Source organism: Pteronotus mesoamericanus, unplaced genomic scaffold (assembly GCF_021234165.1).
Source record: "Pteronotus mesoamericanus isolate MK-2021 breed Mesoamerican mustached bat unplaced genomic scaffold, CSHL_Meso_final contig_59, whole genome shotgun sequence".
Taxonomy (NCBI): Eukaryota; Metazoa; Chordata; class Mammalia; order Chiroptera; family Mormoopidae; genus Pteronotus; species Pteronotus mesoamericanus.
This window is the reverse complement of record NW_026555206.1, coordinates 314271-336847: the sequence shown is the minus strand read 5'-3', so window position 1 is coordinate 336847 and position 22577 is coordinate 314271. Positions and strand designations below refer to the sequence as shown.

General features: G+C 48.1%; 1 protein-coding gene across 5 annotated transcripts in view; it reads right to left on the bottom strand.

Moving 5' to 3' along the window:
- Positions 1-22017, bottom strand: part of TSPAN14 (tetraspanin 14) — a 50905-nt gene extending 28888 nt beyond the window's left edge. For 2 of the 5 annotated variants that reach the window (XM_054580443.1, XM_054580448.1), the window contains exon 1: positions 6601-6820. The gene's annotated coding sequence lies outside the window, so the exon portion shown is untranslated. Of the gene's footprint in view, positions 1-5791; positions 5861-6600; positions 6821-21940 lie in introns of those variants that run through there. The other 3 variants (XM_054580444.1, XM_054580445.1, XM_054580447.1) reach the window with 3 other exon arrangements.
- Between the last annotated feature and the right edge of the window lie 560 nt (positions 22018-22577).

Sequence of the window (22577 nt, the reverse complement as noted above, 5' to 3'; positions counted from 1 at the left end):
TCCAGGTGGGGACCTCAGCAGTCACTCTAAACAGGGCTTGTCTATTATGGGATTTTATTAACCCAGAAGGTTCCTTCCTCCTATTCTCCCTATCTTTTTAATTACAAAAGTAGCATATGCTCAATCATAAAATATTTAAAGAACAGAAGTGTGAAAAGTGAACTGGCAATGAGAAAGTACTAAACACTGGCTTTCAAAGTTTTTACCATAGCCCACAGTAAGAAACCCATTTATCAAAATCAACCCAGAGCACATATACTTGCATACTCAATTAAAATTAGTTTCATGAAACAATACTTCTCCTTATTAGATGGCATGAATTCTAGACTTGCTGTTTGTTCTTTTGTTTTTCAAAAAAAAAAATAATAAATTATCCCTGCACATAATCTAAAAGTCAACTATTGTAAAAGCTGTGCTGAGAAGAACAGCAGATCCTAGGCCCTCGGGCAGGTCTTCCCCTTTCCCAGGGACACTTTCAACTTCTTGTTCACTTTGATGTTGTTAAAAAAAAAAAAAAATCACAGGCCCAGCATGACATCACTTGTGCTAGACGCCCTGACACCAAACCTAGAGTTGATATCTGATCTAACTGCAGTCTTATTTCTTCCAGAAACATAATCTTAATGAACCAGTCTGGTATTTTCTGGTCAAGCACCAGAAAGGTAATCTATCACGTGGGCCCCCTCCATATCCCCCCATAGAAAGCAGAGGCAATCTGCATGATAAAAACCCCCTTCTCATCCTCCCAAAGAAAAGATTTCCAAGCCCAAAAATCATTGTTTCTTTTGTTAGTAGTTGCTCTCACCCTTCTTCAGATAAAAATCTTGCATTTTGTACAATGCCTCTGAGCAACCTTCTAGTTGCTAGATGAGATGCTACCTGATTCATAAATTGCTTAATAAAGCCAATTAGATCTTCAAATTTATTCTGTTGAATTTTTTTCTAATAATGTTTATGCCCCAAATATCTCTTAGAAATTTCTGTGTATAATATGCTTGTATTACTACCCCTGGCTTTTCAGCTTTAGTTATTACCTATCTACTTCCTCCCCTGGAAGACAAGGATACAACAACTTTCTTTACGCCCTACAAACCACCTCTCCTCCCAAACCACGGCCTCACAACTCCTTCCAGTTAGAGTTAACTCCAATTATAATTAAACTACAGCTTTGGCTTGAGTAATTTTCAGAATTCTCATCATTATGACCATGTGAGCCGTCAGAGTGAGCAAGCCATATAAACCATAATTACTTTTCCTGTACAACTTTTTGTTCTCTGGAGTTAATAATTCTCTGATTTTCCTATTTTCTTACTTTCCAATGAAATTATCAATATTCAAGCCCAAATTCAATGCCAGTTGTCCAAATCTCCTCTCAATAAGTCCATTCACATCAGCTTGTTCTCTTTCTACTTATTCCAGAAGAAATCTCTCCCGAAGACTTTTAAGCTGCTTCCATCTGGACTGGTACACAGTCCCTTCACCTTGTTTGGGATATAGCCAATGAGAGATCCAATATTTGCTCACCTTTTTGGACAAACCCATTACTGTCAAAGGCAAGTTTTTCAGACCCTGTATGTCTAAATACAGCTTTATTCTATCTACCTGAATAACAGCTTGGCTGTGTAAAGAATTCCAGATTAGAAATCAATTATACTGAAAATGATGGAGCCATCATGTTCTACTGCATGTTCTATATTCCAGTATATTAGGAAGCCAAAACCACTCAGACTCCTGATTTCTGTATCTGACCTGTTATCTCTCTTTGTAAGCTTGTAGGTGTATCCCTTTCTCCCCAGCATACCGAAAATTCAGGGTCCTGGTACGGGTCTATCTTTATCCACTTGGCTGAACATCTGATGACCCCTTCTGATATGGAGACCAATATCCTCCTCTTCCAAGAAAATTTTTTCCTGATGATTTTCCCACTTGAACTTTTTCTTTATTCTCTTTCTGCAACTCCTTCCTATAAATAGATATGGAAACCCTGGCTGATCCTTTCCTTTTCTTACCTCTTCAACTCTATTATACATTTCTTCATCTTCTAGAAGACTCTTTCACCTTTCCTTTGACATTATTTTTGTTCAAATACCACTTCAATTAATCATGATCCAAGAACACTCAAATAGTAAACCAATAAGAAACATGTTAAAGACTGGTCTTCAAACATCATGGCCAGTGACATCATGTTTGCCTATGATCTTGCTGACATAAAACCACACCCACATCTCAGTGGCCCCCAAATCATTCAGCAGAGCTTCCTTAACTGTGAACTGTTTGAGGTTACCAGCTTGAGCACTAGTGATTCCCTACCACACCCCACCCCCACCCCTGTACAAGCTCTGAAAAGCTGCAGGGATCTCAGCAGGAATGGGAAGAACCAGCTCAACCTTGGCATAGTGTGAAAATGTAGTCAATTGAGGCTTCAGCTTCTTGGAGTGAAGTCATAGCAGTGTTTACAAGTGCAGGGGCCCTCTCCATGAGGTTACAAATTGGGCCATGGTTCTAGGATACACTCCTTCACCTTTCTTTTAATAATTCTGTTAATAGTTTTGCTCTGACCTTATTTTTTTAAACTTTTAATACTTTTTTTGTTTTCTAAATTTTTGTAGTATCCTGTTCTTATTTCATGGATACAATATTTCTCTTATTTCTGAGAAAATGTCTAATTTTTTTCCAAAATCTTCTCTCTAAATTAAATATTTCTTTTTACAATTTTTTTATTGATTGATTTTTAAAGAAAGAGGAAGGGGGGAGAGAGAGACAGAGAGAGAGAAACATCTATTTGTTGTTCCACTTATTTACGCACTCATTGGTTAATTCTTCTATGCGCCCTGACATAAGATAGAACCCACACTTTGGATCAAGATGACTCTCTAACCAACTGAGCTACCTGGTCACAGCTGAATATTTCTTTTAAATTGCTTTTTTTCCTGTTTCTTTTTGCTTCCTTTCCTGTTAGACAGTTTCCTCATGTTAGTAACCTTTGGTAGTCCTCATTATTGATAATCCTCATGACTAAGAACAAACTGCAAGTGCTGAGTCCAGGAGCAGGCGAGTTTCTGTGTAGGATGACCTGGTTAGGCCATCTGCTGGGAAATCCCTGTTTTTAGCATCTTTAGTTCTTTCCTCCTGGGCTAGTCAGGTTCCCTCCGGTGAGATGTTTTATCTCCTTTCTGGAAGATAAAAGGCTGGCTGTCAGTTTCTAGAAGCCAAAGGAAGGTAGAAGGCTGGGGAATGAAGAGGGTCTTCATATAATCCAAGAATATCTCACATCTCCAGACCCTTAGTTTTTCCCTCTGCAGAATAAATCTCCTATGTCCAGCTAAAGGGGAGAGGCAGTCACCAAGAATCACGGAAGAAAGCTGTGGCTGGTGTGGCTCAGTGGACTGAGCGCCGGCCTGTGAACCAAAGGGTTGCTGGTTCGATTCCCAGTCAAGGTACATGCCTAGGCTGCAGGCCAGGTCCCTGGTTAGGGGTGCGAAAGGCAACCACACATTGAAGTTTCTCCTGCTCTCTTTCTTCCTCTCTTCCCCTCTCTCTAGAAATAAATAGAAATCTTTAAAAAAAAAAAAAAAAAAAGAATCATAGAGAAAGGAAAGGGATCTAGATATCTAACCACATTGACTGCTTTCAAACAATTCTTGTATTTAATCACGTCTGATACTCTTTCCCTTCCCCTACCCCTACATGAAGTAATAATATGGTGACACCAACACCTACATTTTAAACTAGGTCACTCATCTATCTATTCCTGGTTTACAATGTTTTCTTGCTGTTGTCTCTTTTCCCTTTCTCCCTATCCTCATAGTCAGCTCTTGTAGATTGATTCCTTTTTAAAAATCCTCCATATCTTAACTTTTGTGGGGTTTTGGTATAAAGTAAAATTAGGGACATCCACTCAATCCATCATTTTTACCCAGATCTCTAGGAAGTCTTCAAAATATTTTGAGTGCCATCTTTATATCACATAAAGAAAAAAACCCAGAAAGAATAATCTATAACCATATAAAAGAAAGGGTAAAAAAAGACTGCAGATGTAATTAATGTGACTAATCAATTGACCTTAAAATAAGAAAATTATCTAAGTTGGCCCAATGTAGTTATATCAGCTTTTAAAAGCAGAGCTTTGTCCCAGCTGAGGGCAGTGGTCAGAGATTCCAAGCATGAAAAGGGTGTGATGCATTGTTGTGGAACCTGAGGTACAAGAGCCCCATACAAGGACTAGACAGGGTTTGGGAGTTCAAAACTCGCAGTATTATGAGTTTCCACCACCAAAAACCCATAACCCAAAACTTGCTGCACTTAAAGGAGCACTGAGGGGCCTCCTCATTGATCTGGTGAGGAGACAGTTGTCCGTCTCAGAACTGCAATCAGGAAGAAGCACAAGGAGGGAGGCATGTGGGTCAGAGAAGGGAATGAAGGAGAGGCCATGGCTCAGCAGGAGAAATGCTAAGCCTGGAATGGAGGTCACTTAATCCAGTGATTTTCAAACTTACTATTTTTATTACTTTTTAAGCTACCAGAACCTTTGTTCAAAAAAAGCTCTGACCCAAAAACCCAGCTTGGAGGCAGGCAGAGCAGGTCACTTGTCAAGTCAGGTGGCTGGGGAGAAACGGGAGGTTCCGTAAGGTGCACACTTGAAAAAGATGGGCCAGGTAGGGCTGATCCCAAATTCCACAATATATCAGAATCACTCTAGGAGCCTTTTCCCAACTGCATGTGGAGACTTCAATGGGACTGTGACAGGCCTGGAAATACACATTTTTAAGACCCATCCTTCACAGAAGTCAGTTTGAAGGGACCCTCCTCCACTGGCCAAATCTGGAACAATCTGAGCTTCAAAATAAACAATAATAGTAATGAATTTTCACTCTGAATAAAATACGAATTCATTAGTCCATTTGAATATGCAAATAAATGGACATATAAACAAGTAGGGGAAAGTTCTTTACAGCAGATTGACAAATAATAAATGTAGAAGGAATTAAATCATCACCCTTCAGCAACTGTGACAGAAATAACTAATTCTGTTAAGAATCATCAGTGGGTTCTGTCTTGGTCTGTTCTAGCTGTTGTACCAAATATCACAAACTGGGTAGCTTATAAAGAACAGGAGTCCTGGCTGGGTGGGTCAGCCAGTTGGAGCATCGTCCTGTACACCAGAAGGTTGCGGGTTCAATTCCTGGGGATGGGACATGTAACATACCTAGGCTGCACGTCCCATCCCCAGTCAAGGCACATATGGGAGACAACTAATTGATATTTCTCTCACATCTCTCTCTCGCTCTCTCAAATCTATAAAAACATATCCTGAGGTGAGGATTAAAAATAATAATAACAGAACAGAAATTTATTTTCACAATTCTGGAGGCTGGGAAGTCCAAAATCAAGGCACCAGAATGGTCAGGTGAGGGCCATCTTCCTGGTTCAAATCTGATACCTGTTCACTGTATCTTCACATGGTGGAGGGGAAAGGCAGCTCTTTGGGGCACTAACCCTATTCATAATGGCTCAAATATCCTGACCTAAGTACATCCTAAAGGCCCAAGCTCCTAATACCATGAAATTGGGCATTAGGATTTCAATACTATATGAATAGAATGTGCAGGGTAGTGGGGGACAAACATTCAGACCATAAACTAGTTGATGAAAGTTTGATGAACAGCATGTTTGCACAGTATCAGTCTCTCCCCCATTGGACACTTAATAATTACAAAGAGGACAATAGTAACTCAGCAGTGGAGAAAGTCTGCAGATGCCATCTTAACCAGGTGATCACTGTAGTCATCACCTGCAATGGGTAAAGCCAACATCAGTCCCTCCTGAGGTAATGCACTGAGGACATCACATTTCCATGGTACACCCAACAAAATGATAACCTGCATAATGAGGAAAGATCAAAGAAACCCAAATTAAGGGAGCTTCTACAAGATAACTGGCTTCAAGTCAAAATGTAGTTTGTGGACATTTTCCTTTAAAAAAGAGGGAGAGGGAAGGATAAAACATTCAGGTAACAAACAAGGCTAGGGCCCAAACACAGATCTCGAGGCTGACTCATCAAGCAGCTTATTCGACTGCAACAGCAGCACCAGGGCGGGACCGTCTCATGCAGGTGAGGCAGGGCCTCGTCATCCACACCTGCTACCCACAACTTCTCAAAATTCTGGGTGAAAAGAGGCCTGGTGCCTTCCTGGCTTCACAGCTGTGTTCACGCTGCTGTTGAAGGTGAAACTGCCAGCTCATGGGAGGATGAAAAGCCCATGCTGGCATGGCGCACACAGTGTTGTGCTCTGATAATCATGGCAGGCCTGTTTCTGAAAATCTAAGTGCACATGAAATGTCTATACCCAGAAGCCAGCTGCACACAAGATGTGGAGAATCTGGGCCCAGTTTACAGTGACATCTCCAACATGGACAAGAACCTAGGAGGCCAAATGCCCTGACCTCCTAACCTCAGGAGTACCAGACCAGGCCTTTTGTCTACTCTGAAATTCTCAACTGAAGACCTGAAGGCCAAGGGCCACCTAAATTGGCAAGGCTGAAGGCAACCTGAACAGCAATCCATCAGCACACAAACTCACTGTTTTTTTTTTAACTCACTCAGGGTGAAAAGGCTTTTGTTGCAGGAAACACCTCAGGACTTGTTTTCTGCAGGTTCAAGCACCAACATACAAGGTACCTAGCATGAGGCTGGAGAGACAAAGAGTGGGAGTTAAGACCCATGCCTGACTCAGGACACAATTCTCTCTACTAACTGTGCAGTCAGGTAGGTGCTGGAGGCAGGACTGGGCACCGGAAGGAAGAAGGAGGTAGGAAGTTGGTCAGGAAATCCTGCACAGAGCAGATGGCTTAAATATGAACTAGATGGGCGCCTACATGTAGAGAGACACTCACTAGTTTGTGGGGAGCAACTGAGCCTGCGATGGAAACACTATGCTACAACCTGGCATGATGGCAGCCAACAAGATTCTCCAAATTGGGTTATGAACAGAACCCCCAGTGGGTTCCCATGTCTGTAGATGGCACAAAGACACAACCAGGGTGGCTGCCCTCAGAGGGCTGACACAGTTGGGGGTGGGAGCCACTCCTAAACACCACAGACATTCTGAGTGATGAGCAGACCCACTGTTGGGGAAAAATAAAATCTCCAACAACTGAATCTTCAAGCAGCCATGAAGGGAGTTGCTCCAATATGGTATAAAGGTATGACCTGCATGTATACTGTAAATTTGAAATCTCTTCATAGGAGTTGCCCTACCCCAACCCTCCTCTCCTCCAACACAAAGAAACTATATAAGAGAATTTAGAATTATACACACTTTTTCCTTTTCTTCCATTTTTCCATGCTTGAAAAGTATAAAGATTGTGGCTCTAAGATGTTAAAAATCTTTGTATCCAAAATTGAAGTCTGGTACATTATACTGTGCTTTAAGACAACCTACATCACTCCAAGGTCCGCATTGGGAGCACCCCTCACCTACCCCAGGATAGGCAACTCTCCAGTCCAGGGCAGAGCCTGTCTCCTGGCCTCCTCTGAGCAATGCAAACAGCCTGAGGGAAAAGGTTCACAGAACTAACAAAACAAACTTCCCAAACAAGCTATGAAAAGTGAAGCCTGCTGGAGAAAAATAAATAAAACAAACTGCACTGAAAATGTCAAGAGAAAAGAAATAATGGTGAAGAGAGGAACAGATTTGCATTTTTTAAATGCAAATTAATGGTGGGAAACTGCTGAAAAAGTCTGAGAAGAATCTAGAAAGAGGGTCAGCTGAAGATTAGCAGTTCAGCCCCTCAAACAGTGTCCCAGAAGGCCAGTGCTGGGCAGCAGCAGCTGAGCAGGGTTGCCTAGGGCTCCTCTAGCTCTCCAGCACTCTCAACCTCAGGCCTAGAGGCATAAGTTCTTTCCCAGAATTCAGGGGTTGGGCACGCAATCCTAGCAAAATCAAGAGAGGCATCTCAAACTTTTCTTCACTACAAAGTACTACAAAAAAATAAATGTACAGTCTCCCTTATGGACTATTTCTCTGAACTTCAACACATACCTAAACATCTTTATATAGAATGTTGTGTGTTTCTACAAAAAACAAGCAACATTTACAACCTGATTCTGATGCTATCATCCAGCTGGGGTGGATCGGACGGGGGCGAGTGGCACCAGATGGCCACGGGAGGCTCTGCAGCGCCCTTTCACAAAGGAGGGCTCCAATTACCACTAGGCTCTGTGCCCCACAGATGACCTAGCCAGCAGGCACGCGGAGATGCTCACAGCTGCCAGCAAATGCAGCTTTCTCGGTCCCCACACCCATCTCTGAGGCACCCCCAGGGCCCAGGGATACCTGACAGACCCGGTTAAAGTTGATGATTTTAAGGAAGGCAAGAGGGTGAAGACTGCAAAACCACAACACAGACTAAGGAAGGAGCAAGGGCGGGGCTGGGCAAAGGCATATGAGCCGGGGCTTCTCAAACTTGAAAGTGCATGCAAATCACCTGGAAAACTTGTTAAAATAAATTCTGATTAAGCAGGTGTGGGGTTGAGACACCTCCACCCCCAGATTCTATATCTCAACAAGCTCCCAGGTGATGCAATGCTGCCCATGACAGGCGTGTGGGCAGTGCTTTGAACAGAGAGGATGTAATATGCCTAAAAGAAAGCAACAACACTGAGAAAACCACATTAAGGCAAGTATTGGGGAAAAGGCCCACCCATCTTTACCACGCGTTGATTTACAGAGATGCAGTCAGCTTTCTTGGAGGAATGATTTAACTTTGGAGTTTTTTCATTACTTTCATGTGCCCCACTAGAGTCTCACAGGTTATTTTTATTCCCATTTCACAGCTGTGGAAGCTACCCCAACCTAATGGTAAACGAAGCTGGGTTCCCTTCCCCTTGGGCGTCTTCTCAGACCGCTGGCCTCCTCTGACTCTTGGCAGAAACACATAACCCAGAGCAGTGATACAGAAGCCCAGCAGACAATGGGAGGAAACCCACAGGCACAGGAGGCCCTGGGGATGGAGGCTGGGTGCGGAAAGGCACATAAAGGGCCAGACACCCACCCTGAAGGGACACAAGCAAAAGGATGGTTTTGCTTCCTGGAATCTTTAACAAAATAGACAAAATTTAAATCTGCTCTTGGCCCCCCAAGGAGGAGGAAAGAGGATATTTAAGTGTAGAGGGTATCACTGTCTTACTGTGTTTGTTTTTACTTTTAACATCCTGCCCTCACTTTGGCTGGATGTAAAATAAAGAGCTTTACTTCCTTCCTCCCAGGTTTAATTTTACCAGAAAGGGAATGTAGCATTTCCAAGAAAAGAGTCAATGCCAAGGTTGGAGGCAAGAGTATTTATCAGTGGTGCCACACACAACCCCTGAGAACAGCCAGTGGTGAGAGGGTCAGGGTGGGTGGGCTTCCATGGCAAACTGCACACACCTGCAGAGGTGATCACTGCCACCACCAACCCTTCAAGAACCAGAGGAAGAAATGCCCTGGAGGAGAGATGTCCTGTGTTAATCCTACCTGATGACATTTCTTCCAAAAGATACCCTGAATTGGCATGAGGGGTTCAGGGTAATGACTGGCCATTTTGGAGTTAGATCCGTAAGAACTGAGAGTCACACAACTAAAAAGTTTCCAAAGTTCACCTTAGCATCACTTCCATTTTCCAGAGACCTAAACCCACTGAAATGAATGGCTAAAGTTGCCCAGGAATCCAATGGCACAACCAGGGCAGACCCCACCCCAGCCTTCTACTTCCGTGTGCTTTTCCAGAACACCATGCTGCCTCAATCATGACTTTTCCCAGCCTCATCTTGGGCCAACTAAACAGCATCTGTGTTTCAATGCATTTGACAGTGAACTTAGTTCTTTTTTTGCGGAATCTGGAAAAACCTTTGCTGAAATAAGGACACTCCAAGGGGCCACCCTGTCCAGGGCTGGGACTTGCTTCCTAATTTGAAAGACTAGGCTAATGGGAATCAGATAAAACAGCTGCCAGGCTGATTTCAAGATGAATGGTTTTTGAAAGGGTGAAATAAAATGCTAAACACAGAGCAGCAGTGAAAGCTCCGAATTCTCATACAAAACAACTTCTGTGTCAAAGGCAGGTGACTATTACAGACTGGCTGCAGTGTACAAAGCAGGAGCTGGGTTGGGGCGGGCACACGTCCAGAAAGGGATGCCAGAGAGTGGTCCTCAGCTACACCTGCGACTTCGCACTTGGGTGAAATTGGGCCCCTAGGAAGAAGCTCATTATGCCCACCAAAAACTAGGAGATAAGAGAGGCATTCAGACACAAAGGGACAGAGTATGGTTCCTCTCCACGGGAAAAAATTTCTACAACCACACAGACAGCAAAATCAAAAGCACAGGTTTCTCATCCACCCCTACCCCTAAATGCTAAGAACTCTTCCTCCACAGACATCATGTAGAAGGACCAGGAGGAAGTGTGCCTGGGAGTGGTCTTTTCTGCCAAAGACCAGGAGGCCACTGCTCCCACAGGTGCCTGTGCAGCTCCCCTCTCCCCTCCCTCCCTCCCAGGTCTCTCTCCCTCCCTCTCCCGCACACTTTCAGTGGCCACAAACAAGTGAGAACTCCCTCTGTCCCACTTCAAATGTCACCATCATTCTGATCCAAAAATGGGCCTAGACCCTCTCTAAACAAAGAGAAATCTCAGCACCACTGGGGAGATGGGGTTACAGCTAGGGGAACTGAGGGTGCAGCAAGGGCACTGCATGCCTTTGGCTCAGTGGGAAGATTCATATCTTAAGGGCTTCCGCTGATGCTATGAGGCTGCTGCCTGCCCAGTCTGCCTGCTTGTCTGCCATTCAAGAAACCAGAGAGGGCAGAACAAAGGAATATGGCTGTGGCTCAGGCAGCGGGGGAGGTGACAGGCCAGCCTGCCAGCAAACAAGCTTTTCTGCAGATGAGTGCTCAAGTGAGAAACAGAGGACACTGAGCTGAACACTGAGGTACAAAAGAAAGCGGGGGCCTGCGAGACTTACAACAACCCAGGCACGCGCCTGGCCCCCACCCAAGGGCGCAGCTGGGCCGGGATTGCGCAGGCAGAACCCAGTCCCAGAGGCAGCGGCAGGTGGCTGACAACACAAGCACAGGACACTCCTGCTCCTTGTCCAGCTGCTCTAAACTCTTACCCAGGGGGTTCCAAGCACAGCATGGGGACTTGAGAGGGAGGAAGGAGGATCCTGACAGAGGTACCCACAAAGGGTAACATCCAGAGGTGAAGGGGACACTGGGGGAAGGCAGGGGGAAGGCAGGGGGAAGGCAGGACCCAGGCTGGGCAGCCCACCCAGCATCAGAGAACACATGAGGGGCCCTGGAGTGGCTAAGATCCGTCCACCAAAGGACTTTGATTAAGCATAATAAGCTCTCTGCGCCAGCAACAATAGCAACACTGGCCACCCCCTCTCCTCTTCCCCTTCCCCCACAACCGATCCACAATGGGAAGCAGCAGGAAACCGGGGCAGAGCCCATGAATAGCTCCACTGTCAGTCCCCAGGCCCCACCTCCTCAGCCCTACAGGTCAATCCTAGCTGCCACCCCACCACAATAGAAACTTCTGTGTTGCCAAGGCCCCAAGCCCACAAAACAGAGCTGTGAGCATGGGATGACCTGGACTTCTCACAAGGCAGCGTGAATCAGCAGTGGTGGGAGAGACAGACCAGGGGCACAGGCCTCAAATCCAGCACGGCAGGGAAGGTCATGTTGGCTACCTTTCTGTTGCAGGGACGGGAGCTGGGGGGCGGCGGGGGGGGGGGGGGGGCGGGTAATCAACCAATTATAAAACCCCCCCGGTTCTTGCCCTGCCCTGTCCAGGCATGGGGCAGCCAGGGCCACACAGGGAAAGGTGATGGTCATCTCAGAAGCACCTTAGGGCCACAAGGATGTGGAAACAGCCAGAAAGCTCCTGGGACTCCCAGGAGGATTCTAGCAGATGGTTCCAACATATTCCCTTCCTCACATGCTTCCCCACCCCGGGAAGGAAAATTCATCTGCCCTCACCCCTGGCTTCTTCTCTGAAAAGAAGCTGCCTGTTCAAAACAGAAAACCCATCTACTATTTACACCAGGTGCCTTCTACCCAGGCTCTTAAAATCACAGGGTGGCAATCAGGCCCAAAGCAGCCCAAAGCAGTCTAAAGCAGCACCGAGTCAGAGCTGCAGACCTGGCATGAGATGAATGAATCCCAGAGCAATGGAAGGTCCAGGGAGGCCTGGACAGGAGGCCTGACCCTCACGCCAACCCCTGAAATTGAGGGAGAATCTGCTCTTCTAAAAGCTGACTCCCAAGTCCAGCTTGTTACATAGCCAAGACTTTGCCCTCCTGCCCTGCCCAACTCCTATAGCTGCCCGGACCCACTATTGAGAAGCCTCTGCCATCCCCATACCCTGTCTGGCTCCACTGCCTCTTCATCCTTTTACATCACAGGTTTGGGGATACAGGCCTCATGGCCCAAGGGCTGCAGACAGCAGGTGCTTTGGAGACTGGCTGACCTGAGCTGAAACAAAGACTGTGGGGGAAACCAGCACCCCAGCACCCCAGCACCCCACTGGAGTCCCTCCAGCTGCAAGCTCCAACTGCAGAAATACAAGATCCTTCCAAAAGAAAAATTCAGGATCTATCATTCTCCCTTTTGGAATCGAAACAGTATGTCTCTTTTCCTGTTAAGCACCCAATGCCTGGAATCCTCAGCTAGCCATCTCTACTACAGAGCTATGAGCACATACAAGGAGCTCCTGCAGCTTGGCCGCAGAAACAAAATACTGGAAGCAGCCTCAATGTCCATCAATAAGGAGCTGATAAAGTGAAACCTAGTTTGCTGTACAGAAGAATAACATGCCGCTGTTCAAAAGAATGGCCTAAACTGTGTGTGTGTTGAAATGTAGCAATCCCAAGATAAAATTTAGAGTAAAAATCAGCAAGTGCAGAACAGCGTGATTAGCATACTAGCAAGGGAATAAACAAGAGTGAAGTACAGAGATGCTTGACTAGGCACCCAACATCTGGTGATGGAGGCCTCAGGGGAGCAGAACTGAAGGGGTCAGGGATGGAAATACTCATTTTCACTGTATATCTTTATGTGTTTTGCATCATGTATACATTTTTTTAATTAAAAGGTTAAACATAAACTGATATTTAAAATCCCTAAACTTCTACCTGTAGCTCTCTGCAGGCAGTGTCTGATATTTATCTCTCTAGAACAGGGAGCAGTTGGGGGAGGAGGGAAAGGGAATGCCAGCCTCCAGAATAAAGACTTACCAACTCAAGACAGCTAGCTAGCTCCCAGCTCACAACTGCTCCCCAAGTCCCAAAATAGAAAGTTTTCCTAGGAAGATCAAGAGCAGATTCTGACAAAGGCAGAAGGGAAAACTGAAGTTATTCCACGGGGAGGACCGTCTGTAGCCTGATCTGCAGGGAGACTGTAAGATTCCCGGGTTCAGGCAAGGGGTGGAGAGGGTTTGAACTGAACCACAAGCAACCCAGGCCTCAGCAGGAACCCTCCCCAGGGCCCTCCCAGCCGTCAGGGAGGCTCAAGGTCCTAGTGTTATGAGCCTATCCAATTTTAGCAGCTAAACAGATTTCTAGGCCTGGCCCAACGCCAAGGGCAGGCTAAAAACAGTTTCTCCAAATCCCAGCTCAAAACCCCATTCCCTTAACCACTAAACTCCATGTACCTTTCAGGAAATGGAAGCTGCAAAATGCACTTGTAAGATGGATTTGTATGTTTATTCCTTACTAAAGGGATGCATATACGTTGTTGAAAGCTTCCTTTAACTGACACATCAATAAATACTCTGTGCTAGAAGCGCGGATGTATTTCCTCCAAGTGATTTTCCCTCTAAGGAACAATATAATAACCATCCCAGCCTCTCTCCTGCTTCTCCTGGGGTATGACACATACCTATTAGAACAAGGACTGGCCTGATGGCTGGGTGAGACCATTTAGGGGTCAGGGAGTAAGAATGGAGTTCATTCTATGTAGCGGAACTACCCTGCCCCACCCTCAGGTTACCAAAGCAGGCATTAAGATCTCTTAATAGCTCACAGACTGCCACATAGAAAGAAGGCTGGAAAGTAGGAAGGTGTATGTTTGGCTCACCTATTCCACAAGATGCTTTCTGATGACTGCTCAATGTTCAATAAGTAACCCCCAAATTAAGAAGCACAGATGAGACTCCACAACAAGCAGAATCACACCGTCACTTGGAGCTCTCATACTGCAGCTGCTGGGAACAAGTCCTACCCGCCTCACAAGCTAGGTCCACTCCAATACAAAGTCCTCAGCAGCTCTTGCACAGAATCCTGCAACCCTCCATCAGACTAACACCAGTTCCTCTCCAACTGTCTTTCCGCATGAGCAGGCAGGGCTCCACACCCAGGTGGGCACTGATCCTCAACACACCAAATCCTGTGACACCTCAGGTGGCATCTGTCCCACCACCTCATCTGTACTCCCAAAGCTGCAGGGCCTGACCACCCCAGCCTAGTACCTGGGTACATACCACTCACTCCCGCCTCCTTGCTCCCTTGGGAATGAATACCTTCCCACTACCACCAACTCTTTTATTGACATGCACTCTCAAAACTTATCCGTGTTTATACCATTACTTGAATTTCACAGGAAGCAGCTAGGACCACAGCAGAAAATGACTATAGCAGTCAGGACAGCCTCACAGAGCCAACTTCTGTTACCGCCACTGTTCCACTATGGGAGTGGAAGCCAGCAGAGCCTTCGCGAAATGGGGAATGCCTTCACCCACTCCCGACAGGTTTTCTTCAACCACCCTTTTTCTTACAACAGCAGGTGGCCTGGATCCTAAAAAGCCAGCGGTTAAGACAAGAGCAGGAAACACACCAAACAGGGTCTACTGTGCAGGTCTGGCTAAATAGAGAGCACGGGCAGAGAGAGAACCAGGCATGGAGGGGGAGGAACAAGGTCGGCTAATGCAGGGATCGGTAGGCCTCAGACAGGGAAAGGAAGGGGGAATGCAGACAGGAGGCCCCTGTAGTGAACAGTCTAGGCAGGGGAAGGAGATCCCCCACAGCACCTCCCTTAGCCTAGTTCAGACAAGTAAGACAATGAATCCCGAGGGGTGGGAGAGGGAGAGATTCGTAAAGTTGTCAGACAGGTTTGCCCAGAATAGGGAGAGCAGAAAACACAAGGTACAGAGGCCAAGGAAAGATGGGCAGGCAGGGAGGCTGTCCAGAGTCAAGTGGCTGTGGTCTAGTACCCAACATATCTGGCAATGGAAGCCAGCACTGGTAGGCCACAGGGAACCAAGGCCCCAGGTCCACCCTAATTCCTGGGTGCAGAGGGGCAGTCCAGCCACAAGTGAGGAAGCCAAGGGGCAAGGAGCCAGCAAATGCAGAAAAGGACAGGGTTTGTAGAAACAAGAGAATGATGTCCACAAGGAAGGACCCCACTCCTGAAGGGCAAGTGTGCATAGCGATGAGCCAGGTCAGTGCAAGAACCAGGGGCAAGACGAAAGGCAAGCCAAAGCTAGCCTCCAGATACTGACAGTCACTCCTTGACCAAACTTTAGTCAGGCTCCTCTGAGCTGTCTGCTCAAACGGGACCAACCTTGAGTGTCTCTGTCCTTGCAGAGTCCAGTTCTTAGCAAGAATCCTGCTAAGTCAGTTTAGCCAGAATCACCCTCCTTATCTGACCAAATTTCTCAACCTCCTAATGGAATATCCCCCAGGTAATACTTAATCATCCTAGCCTACCTATTAGGTTGAATAGGCAAGAATCCTGCTAGGTCAGTTAGCAAAGAATTACCCTCTCAGAAATTTCCACCTATTGAATCCCTGTCTGGCTCTGCTCCTTGGCTATACATTCCTACTTTTCCTTGTTATATTTTGGATTGAGCCCAATCTCTCTCCCCACTGCAAAACCCCATTGCAATAGTCCTTATACCTATCACAATACTCCTGAATAAACTCTGCCTTACTGTGTTAACAAGTGTCAGAATTTTTTATTTTTATTTTTTTTAATAATACAGAGCTCTCACCTACAGTCTAAGAATTACTTGGCCTGTTGCGGGGCCAGCCTCCCCAACCAAGCTGCAGGGACAGACCCTGTCTGTTTGGCCAAGGGTTGAGGTGCATTAAGACAGCCAATACATAAGCTAGCCAGACATTAGGGAGGTCACCTGGAGAGGAAACAGGGTGTCTTCATGGCAATGGTTGGTTATTCAGTGGACAACCAGAGCCTCTCCTTGGAGCTGGCAGCAGCAGAGGGGAGGCACAGAAGGAACAGGGTCCTGCGCAGAGCTGAGTGGATGCTCCAGGTTGAGTATGAAAACACTCTTGCTGAGGAAAGTCTCACCATGGACAGTACTGCTTGCTGTAGTGGGTGTGTTGGGCCCAATCACCCCTCCTGGGAGGCCCAAATCTGAAGCTAAGGGGCTCTATCCCTTATCTGCACTTGCCACTTTCCTGTAAGCCTGGGTTTCCTGGAGCAAGCTGGTAGGCTTATGATTCTGTAAGCCAAGACCCTGCCCTCGACCCTCCCAGTCTCACCATTCAGACCGTGACCTACAGGTGGAAGAGATTCAGAGAACACTCGCTCATTTAATTCCAGCTGCTCTGAGATCCCCTCTTCTGAGTGTTAGGACGAGAAATTCCTCAAAGCCCCCTTTTTTCCTCCTTTAATGCTCTCTGGATTCTGCAGAGTAAATTAGCACAGGTCCCAGCAACTGGTACACATAGTCAGGGAAAACCCAGAGAGAAGGTTCACTAAATCTTTCCTCAGGTCCACTCCTGCCCTGCCCTTTGTCCTGGTCTGCCCCTCCCCAAGCCTTACTCAGACAGGAAAGCCCAGCCTCAGCTCTCCCAAATTCCAGGGACACACAGACTCTGAGGTAGCATCAGGAACTGACCTCCTCCCCAGGATCCCAGGGGCCACTGTAGAGCCAATGGCCCTCAGCCACTCAGCACAGGCAGGCACAGCCCAAAGAGGGAGGAGTCGGTCCCTCCAACTATCTAGCCAATGGACACCAGGGCTCTCCCTGGCTGCTCAAAGACAGAGGCAGAACATACCCCAAGAAGTGAACAGTTTTAACTCTAGCCTGCCCAGACCCACTTAAACGCATGTCACCAAGCCTACTGCCTCTAAAAGGAACCCCACAGTACTTCCCAGCTGGGCCCAGCCCCACAAACCCACCAACCCCAAGAGTAGAGGAAGTGGGCTTCCCAGAATCAAAGTGCTGGTGAGCACTTTGCTGAGGGCCTTTGGTGTGACAGCAGCAGTACCAAAGCGTAAGGCCTAACTTGGGGCTCAAGATTCTGCTTCTCAAACCTGAGTGTGTACTTCTGCTTCATAACAACCCCATGAAAGGCAGAAAGAGCAGATTCTTCTCACTTTATAGATGAGAAAACCAAGTCCAGGAGAAAAACTAAATAAAAATTAAAGACTTACTTAGCTCACTCAGCTAGAAAGTAGATACAGTTCAAAAGCTGCCTCACCACTATCCACTCTACACACTGAAAACTTTTATTCATCTTCATGTGCAACTGGCTGAGGCACTGAACACTTCTCACTGGCCAGGCTCTGTGCTGTTCCAGCACAACCACACTTGCCCTAGCTGAACAAAAAATAAATATGCTGCTAAGGGAGAAAATGGCTGTGGAGACATAATGAATACTTCACATGGATTCAGTCAGAGAGGACACTGCTATAACAGAAGCTAAGACAAACCACCAACACTGGTTTGCACCTAGACCAAAGATTCTCAAAGAATCTTCCCCTTGGGACTCTGATGACCAACCAAGAATGGGACCACTGTTGTAAACCACCACCACCTCTCCCTCTATTCCAGATGGCAAAACAGAGACCCAGAGAAAGGAGAAAATACTACTAAGGATACTGAATTAACCACAATGCAGAAGAACCTAAGGTTTCACCATCTCTACCAGTGTTTTCTGGCCCTTCTGGATGTCGCCAGAGACTAAGCAGGTGACAAAGCACAAAAGCAAAGACCATAGCCTGGCCAGCTCTTTAACACCCTGCCATGGTGACCCAAGTAAAAAATGCAACTAACAAAGGGGTTCTCCCACTTCTACAAGCCAGAGAACCAGCCCAGCCCCACACTCAAACTGTTCTCCATGTGATTTCATCCTGTGGTAACCTTACCACCCCTCTTCTCCACTCCCCTAGACCTGCAAGCTCAGCCCCAGAGTCATGGAAGTGGAAGAGCAAAGCCTGTAGGGCTGCCTCTACATGCTCCTGCTTCTAGGAAAGGTAACTACCCCTACTGGCCACATATAGGCAGAGCCCAGAGAAGTTCAAGGTCTGCTGTGCCAGGGCAGCAACGGGAGCAAGAGTCTGCTTCCTTTCCCATAGACAGTAATATCACTCTTTAAAGGCCACCAAGAAACAGGGCTTATCATCTCAGTTCACAGCCCCAGGCTGTGCTTAATAATAATTCCTGGCCTGGGACTCACTACTAGCCCTTGGGCCCACGAATGAATGAGTAAATAAATGGGCAAAAGAAGACCCAAGGAACTCAAGTAACTTGTCCAGAGTCCAGGGGCAAGGTGCCTCTGCATACCGCCTCTCACTACCCTAGCACACATTCTTGTCTACGATACCTCTGCCACTCAAATGTGACACCTCAATTCAACTTTGACCTAAATAACATTTCTTTCATTAATTCATGATCAATGTTCCTGGTGACACAAAAATGTATGACAATCAGATCTTGGGAAGAAGTCACGGTGGAAGACACAGCGGTAGGCAGGTGACAGGCATTTGTGCTGTTCACCAGCTGTTTCCAATCTTCTGCCCCACCCCAATTTGTAGGTATGTCAAGGTGTTAAAGAGCTGGCCGCACTATGGCCATGTGACTGCTTTGGCCACTGAAATGACATTTCTAGGTGGAAGCTTTAAGAGCTAGAGTGAGATTCCTCATGCTCTCTGTAGTGACCAGGAAGGTTTCATTCATCCACAAGGGTCCCAGAGTGAGAACAACATAAAGCAGATATGCAATAGATGTGTTGTGTGTAAGAAATAATCCTTTGTTGCTTTAAGCCTCTGAAATTTGGGGATTGATACCACAGCAAACCTTGATCTACCTAGGCTGATACAGACAATAATTCACTCCCCAATCTTCTGTGCAGGGCAATGCAGGTCTTCCCTTTCCCCAGCCTTAGGAGAGACAAAAGCTCCATCACAAGTCAGTCAGCAAGGGTTCAGGGGCACCTACTATGTGCCCAGACAGATGAGATGCTTTCAGAAACTGGGGATAAAAGGTCACCTGCACTAAAGGACTTACTAGTTCCACTGTGGGCCAGGCTTATTCAGCATATTAATCAACTTTAATCACTTCTGAGAAGAAAGCATTATCTAGATAAGACATGAAGAAATCCGCTCACACTGAGACCTTATGCAAGTTACTCTGCGACCTCTAGGTCAGTTTCCTCATCTGTAAATGAAGCGTTCACATTATCTACCATACTCAGTTGTTTCAAGGATTAAGTGAGTTAACACAGGTGAAGTTTCTGGGATAATGCTTGGTAAAAGTCTCAAGAAATATTTAGTAGGTGTCAATAGATTCACCATAACTACCCACTAAACCTTCCACATAATTGTGGTAAGCTTGTCCATAACCTCCATGAGATTTCAAACCCAGCAAAGGTTTCCCTGGACTGGCACAATGACACTTCTTGTAGGCACTGCCAAACTGAATTCTACCTCAGCTGAAGTTAAACAAGCAACAAGTCAAATCTCTGAGAACCTGGTGGCCTAGATTTAGGCCTCAGGAAATGTTTCTAGAACCCAGGGCTTCCAGAACTCCTGCTCCTTGGCCTCCATGGGAACTTCACTACCACCACAGACATAAACAGTAAGGCCCTTTCACCTCCCACAGAGAGCATGAGCTTTGTTCTCCCACTCCCAAACATGGCAAGGGAGGCACCCTCACCTGTCCTGAGAGGTCAGCCCAGCTGCGAAGCTGGTAAATGGCGGACTTCCCTGGGCAGCAAGCACTTCAGCACCACCCCTCACTCCATGCCCTTTCTTCCTAGAGGCCACAAATCTCCAGAAGCACCAGGGGACTTGAACTCGTTTGTCTGAATGCTGCTGCGAAGCTGAACTCAAGCTCAGATCAATAAACACTATGAGCACCAACTATATGTCCAGCTTGGGTTCTAAGACCACACAGAGCTTAGAGCCAGCCAGACAATTGTGAACTTGGAACAGTGCTTGCAACAGCACCTGGCAATTTGGCACCCCAGAGTCGCAATAATGCTTTGTTAAATGAATCAAAGATCACAAATGGTGACCCAGCAGTGGGGCTCTGAGTTGTGGGGATGACAAGATCAATAAATTCTCCAGCTGAAGGTGGGGTGCAACAAAGGATGAAGCAATAAGAGGGAAAACCCCACTGGTAGCCTGGGCTTCCAAGGCCTGTCTCCCAGACATAATGGATTATAAGGATGGAACAAAGCTTGGTGACAGATGACAGAGGAGCTAAAAGGGCATATGGGTCCATGATGGAGGAATGTGGGCTTCAATCTGAGGGTGGCAGGACCCAGGAGAACCCCTTGAAGGAAGGGCATCTCGGCCTTCCAATGGGCTGGCTAAATGTAGAAGGGATGTGGAGTGCTCTGATCACCTAGGCCCCAGGTTTCTCATCACAAATAGGGAACAGTGGGCCAAGTACTTAGCAGGTACTAACTTTCCCTACTTTGAGGTCAAGGGGTATGCTACTTCTGAGGATTTGGCAGGCAGCTCCACCCAATCTTATCAGCCCAAGAACAACCCTCATCTCTGAAGAGGGCAAGACCCCTAGAGAGCATACCACAGGAGTGAGCGCAGCTGCAGAGTCTCAAATGCAATGCTCTTCATTCATGGCACAGGACGACTTGATGGCAGCAGACACCAGCGCTAGGGACAGTCAACCACCAGGCCAGTACCAGGGCAAACGGGCAGACGATTGCCACCCTCCCCCCAACCCCCAGCCCCTCCATACACACTCAGAGCCTGGACTGCTCCTAGCCAGACACGAACTTCACTCCCCGAGATACATGTCCCAGCGGCCCTCAGGGCTGAAGTCCCTGCACATGCACACGCGCGTGCGCGCGCGCGCACACACACTCACATACACACAGACACACACACACACACACACACACTTCCTACCCACCTGCATCACCAACCTTCCCCATTGGAGCGGCGGCCCGGGAGGAGTCAACTCAGTAGCCACAGACCCAACTCTACCGAAGCTCCAGTTAGCTCAGGAGCCGGGCTTTGCTCCGAAGCACAATCCCAAACGACCAACACAGAGAAGCTGGGTCACCACCTACTCAAACTCGGGCCATCCAAACCCGTGCCAGGCAGAGTGGGACCCACCTCCGGGGTGGTCCCGGGGAGGGGTGGGCGACTTGTAGCACACCCACGGCGGGGCGGGGGTAAGGGAAAGGACAGCATTCCCTGGTCCGCGCCACCCTCCACCCCTGGCCCTAGCTTCGTGCAGCCTAAGGTCCGTGACGGAGCCGAAAGGAGTGCCCACCCCAGGGCTCGCAACTGGGGACGGGGATCAGAGGTCTGAAGCAAGGCGGTCCAGCCCCTCCCTCCCCGAGAGCTCTCACACCCGCAGGGCCCGGCGGACGGGACGAGGAAAAGGCGAGGGCGACAGCTCCGAGTGCCTGCCCGGTGGCTCGCTGTGGCTCTCTCTCCGCCAGGCGCCAGAGTTCGGCTCAGCGGGGTTCGGGCCAAGGCCTCCGGCCCCTCGCCGGTGATCTGGGCGAACAAAGCCAGCACCGCCCGCAGGGCCGCCCCGGGGTAAAGACTAGGGGGACTAAAGGGCCGAGCCCGGACCTGGGGAGCGGTCCTCGTCCCCAGAGGGCGCTCGGGGGGGTCAGCCTCAGACAATGAGGGGGGTAGGGCCTGCTGCTCCAGCGGCGGCTCGGCGCTCTACTCACCCGGGGACAGCGGCGACAACAGCGGCGGCGCGGCCCGCCTCAGCCGAGGAAGTTAGAGCAAGTTCGGCAGCTCAGGGCGGGAGGGCGCGACTCCGCAGTCCCAGCGACGGGGGCGGGGCGCGGAGGGGCGTGGCCGGGGCGGGCCTACGGGGGCGGGGCGCGCTGGACGGCGCGGGGAAGTGGCGCCCCTTTCTCTACCACCACCCAGAACCGCGCCCCCGGCCCCGCCTCTTCATCCCCCGCGCCCGCCCCCGGCCGGCTCGCCCCTCCCCCAGCCCGCGCGGCGGCCAAGGCGGTGGGGCCTGTCCCGAGCCCGCCCCTTGGTGGCTGCTTGGGGCGGTGCTGGAGGCTGGGGGCGGCCCTGGTCCTATTCATCCCCTGGTTGCGCCGCGCAGGCAGACCCCCAGCCGCGCTCAGCATTTGTGGTGTGCTGTCCGGTTGCCATGTGGGCCTCGCCTCTCATCTGGCCAGACCTTAGCCAGAAGTGTGATTGTGGAGGCCAAGGGGAGGCCACATCTCGAGGAATAAGGGGTGGCCAGTTAGAGGTGGGCGCGGAATTAGAAAGATGGCCTTACTGGAAATCGGTGGTGTTCCTGCCGGAGCTGAGAGACTAGGAATGGGACAGGCTTTAAGAGGA